The sequence below is a fragment of the Petaurus breviceps genome, unplaced genomic scaffold, assembly GCF_028583685.1.
Source record: "Petaurus breviceps papuanus isolate PSGF00001 unplaced genomic scaffold, PetGlider_PUasm1.0 156, whole genome shotgun sequence".
NCBI classification, from domain to species: domain Eukaryota; kingdom Metazoa; phylum Chordata; class Mammalia; order Diprotodontia; family Petauridae; genus Petaurus; species Petaurus breviceps.
The window spans coordinates 7,004,837-7,009,068 of NW_027185720.1; the positions used below are offsets into that span (position 1 = coordinate 7,004,837).

General features: G+C 43.0%; 2 protein-coding genes across 2 annotated transcripts in view; both read left to right on the plus strand.

Annotated features, from left to right (window-relative positions):
* The window catches only part of NAGA (alpha-N-acetylgalactosaminidase), a 321,568-nt gene that overhangs the window by 3,365 nt on the left and 313,971 nt on the right, over positions 1-4,232 (plus strand). The gene's annotated exons all lie outside the window — the stretch shown is intronic.
* The window catches only part of NDUFA6 (NADH:ubiquinone oxidoreductase subunit A6), a 303,722-nt gene that overhangs the window by 3,365 nt on the left and 296,125 nt on the right, over positions 1-4,232 (plus strand). The gene's annotated exons all lie outside the window — the stretch shown is intronic.

The following is a 4,232-nucleotide window of genomic DNA, read 5'->3' on the forward strand; positions in this document are numbered from 1 at the left end:
CCTAGGGCGTCGACAGACCCCGACCAAGACTGTTCTAACCGCGCCCTCAAAGAAACCCCCCCCACCGCGGACCAATTTTTTCCCCCCCGCGGGAGCAAGCGCGGGGGGGGGGGGGGGGGGGGGGGGGGGGGGGGTGTTAGGCTCAGACTGTTGGATTCCTAATGACCCTGTGGGGTGGGTAGACACCTATGACCTTCTCTACTGGCCTGACCCCTCTCTTCTCTAACCAAGGCTTAATGAACTCTGAGAGTCAGGGCCCCAAAGAAGTTTTTGGTTTGTGAACCAGATTAAAGGCCAAATCAAAGGAAGAGAAAGGCAGAAGTGTTCAAAAGGCAGAGTTAAATGTCCCTTCTATATTTAACAATGCTCAAAGCATTTCTCTAGCATCTTGTACTTTTAGAGTGCTTGGATATCACTTAGGACACCTTCCAACACTCACCTGCAACCCTTCAGGGTAAGAGAGGGTTTTTTGTCCTAATGTTGAAGATTAGGAGACAGGCCAGAGAAATTAAGCAACCCTCAAAGAGATCCATGCCTTGCTAGTGCCATGGGGCCTGGGACACAGAGTTCCTGAATAAGCTTCTAGAATTTTTTCAATAACCTTGTATAGCTGCCATGTTGCTTTTTCTGGCCCCAGACTCTCGTTCTTTCAAGGGAGGGAGAGGAGCAGAAATTCCAGCCGGGTGTGAGCTATGGGACAGTGAGTGGTGGTCAGGCTAAATGACGCCTTCCCCATCAGGAATTCCTGCTCAGGTAGTCATTGGTCCAGTTAGCCTCTGGGGCCCCTTCCAACAAAGAGATTTCTGATGGTGTGCAACCAGCCAGCCTGGGCCAATGGAAGAAGATCACAAAAGAGAAAGGTCTGTCTAAAAACCAAAAAATGAGAGGGACTCTGTGGGTTTCTGAAAGTGAAATGTATCAAATAAACAGTGCCAGGGCAGAGAAACCCCAGACTTGTAGAACCCTCAAGCCAAAAGGGTCCAAGATGCTATCTAGTTCAATGTCCTTATGTTACAGACAAATGGGAAAAGAGACCAGGGAGTGAAGTGACTTCTCCAGGGTCACATACCTGGTTAGGTGTAGAACCCCAGGCTTCTGGTTCCCAGATCATGGCCCTTTCAGCTTTATTGAATCTTTTGACATTTGATTTAACACCTTTTCCATTTTGTGTCCTAAAAATGTATTTTAATGGAGGGTCACTGGAAAAAAATGTTCATATTATGGTACCTCATTTGTCCGTGCATGACCATGCTTCCCTATAGACATGAGCATTCAGAGACTGTGTTATCCCTTGTCAGGATTTCTTGGAATATCAGCATTTAGCACAACACCTAGCACATAGTAGACTCTTATTAACAGTTGATAGATTGAGAGGGACAATGTTCATCCTTCAAGCAGGGAGAAAGGTTAATTAGGTGACCTCTGAGGACCTCTCCTACTTACTCGGGGGCATATACATTCACCAGTCACTTTATATTTCTTGGGACATTTTGGCTTTTGAGGAGAAAACTCCCACAAATTTGCCCAGAGTCTCTCTCTGTGATCAAAGTTAAAATATGATCTGACCTGTTTTCGGCTATTACAAAGTTGTTAGGCAATCATACCCTGGAAAACAGGGGTTTGGAGGTATTGCTTGAAAAAATGTGCCAAGTCTACATTGGTCATGACTCAGTGTGCCTGCAGATTTGGGATTTTCCCCTCGTGGTGATGAGTGAATATATTTTGCATTATAATTTGGCAGAGAGGGCCTCCTTGGGTTTTAGAGCCTTTAGAGATGAGCATTTCACAGAGGAGAATGTGGTCACTTAATTCTGTTGAAGACCAGACATCTGTAGGAAGCTGGTTTGCAGAGCTCCTGAATGGCACAAAGAAAGTCTGAAAAGCCTAAAGATCAACCAAGAGACAGTCAAATAAGGAAAGATGCTAGTGTACTCAGTGTTTCTTATCTTGGGCAATTTCTTGAGGTTTCAAACAGTTGTTTCTTGCTGTGTCCTTTTTTGACCTTGGAAGTGGAGAGAGTTCTAGGAGAGGAGTCAGGAAGACCCGAGTTCAAATCCAATCTCAGACATTAGCTGTGTGACTTGGTCAAGTCCCTTAACCTTTGTTTGCCTCAGTTTCCTCAAATGTAGAAAGGAAATAATAATAGTACTTATCTTTCAGGGTCATTGTAAGGACTAAATGAGAAATATTTGTAAAGCACTTAATACAGTGCCTGACATATAGTAAACATTTAATACATACGTGTTCCCTTCCCATCATTTTGGCACCACTATATCTTTTAGCTGGGGGGGGGGGGAGTCATTTCATTTTCAGATTCCTTAACACTCCAGCCTAGACCATGCCTCAACCTCCCATCCTTAAAGACTCTCCATCCTTTAGTGCCTTTATCCTCTGAAGGCAGAGGAAGAATGTGCTGCTAATGGACCAGTCCTGAATCCAGAAGATGGCTATGGCTGTCATCACATTCTGGGAGATGACTTCTCAGACTGCCCCTTCTGAACACCTGCAGCTAACAGCTGTCATTCACCAATGTCATTGGGTCCATATCCTAGACTAATTAAATACTGTTTCTTAGATTATTCCATTTGATACCTAAACTAATTTTTTAAAGTTTAAAAGTATTTAAATCTATGTAATTAACTGTCACTTTATACCAGATTCAGTACCTTAATTCTTGGGCTAAAGGAGAAAATGAAATTATTTACTCAGACTTCTTGACCTTTTGGGCTAAGGTCAATTATAAAGCTCATTAATGACAACTCTGGATGGGACTGTCTTGATGTTTAAAGCACCTTAGAAGCCATTTCTTTATAGTGTGAATCAATAGCATAATAAGATAGCAAGAAGATTGTTGAATATTCATTAGTAGTTATTTCATCTCTGGTTAGCCAAGGACCTCAGAAGTTCTCAGAGGGAAGAAGATCTTCACCTTGCTTGTGTCTTATATACAGCTAATGAAAATACTGCAGCCTTTTGGGAGGATATGCTAACACATGCTTCAGAGAAACTACCAGCCCGGTGGCTGAAGGAGGGTGACACCTGGTGGACAATGCAGATATTATACTCCCTTGCTGGATAATTGATACAATGACACACTACCTTCCTGCAGGCTTACAGAAGGCAGCCATGAGCTGATTTAGACTGATATTATTATTTCAATTTAGACTGATATTATTATTATCTCATGGTGTACACACAAAGCAGCTATGTAGTTCACAAGTGTAACATTTTATATTTCATTCTTAGAATATCACAAAATCCATACTACTCACTAATGAAGATCGTCATTCTCCCCAGTTCAAATTAGTATTTTTAAAAATATTGTTAAATCATTTGCATTCTGGACATGAGAATGTAGCTTAAGATTCCCCATTCCAACTGGTTCATAAGTCACTAATTACAATGAAAATCAAACTAGTCAATTGACTTCAACAAGGGCTTATTATATACCCATCATGTTTTAGGCACTATGCTGGTTGCTGGAGATACAAAAACAAAGACAAAACAGCCTAATATTCAGAAGCAGAGGTGGGGTGGAGGGGGAGGAACAGCACATAGATAGACACAACAGAAATACCAAATAAATATGAAGTTATTTCTGAGAGGTAGGGGAGGAAAGGAGGCTACTAGAGCTGCGTCTTGAAAAGAGTTTGGGGTTCTAATAAGTGGAAATGAGGAGCAGCTAGGGGGGCTAAAATAGCCTGTGCAAAGGACAGCCTGTTGTGTGTGGGGAACAGCAAGTAGGTTTAGCTGAAACATGGAGTGCGTGATGGGAAGTAATCTGTAATTACCCTGGAAAGGCAGGCTGGAGCTGGTCTATGAGGAGCTGATTTAGCAGTCAAGTTCACAGAGTCAGTTATTTACAACCTGTCAACACATTTATTGTGCTGAGCGGTTTTTTTTCTGGCACCAGTTCAGGGAAAAAAAGAACATCTAAACGGTCCCTCCTCTGAAGCAGTTTATAATCATAGAGGATCACGTTGGGGTGAAGCGGCAGGATCACGCCCCTGGGGTCTGCTTTAGTCCCTGCACATTTAACATAAACAGAGACACTCAAAGCAAGGAAGGGCATGAGAAGCAATTCCAGGGGAGAAGGGGATCCTGTGAAAATACCTCCAGCTCTGCTAGGCTCAGTCGTCCAAACTTGCTCTCCTTGTCTCTGTCTGACTGTCTCTCTGTGTCTCTGATTCTCTCTCTCTCTCTCTCTCTCTCTCTCTCTCTCTCTCTCTCTC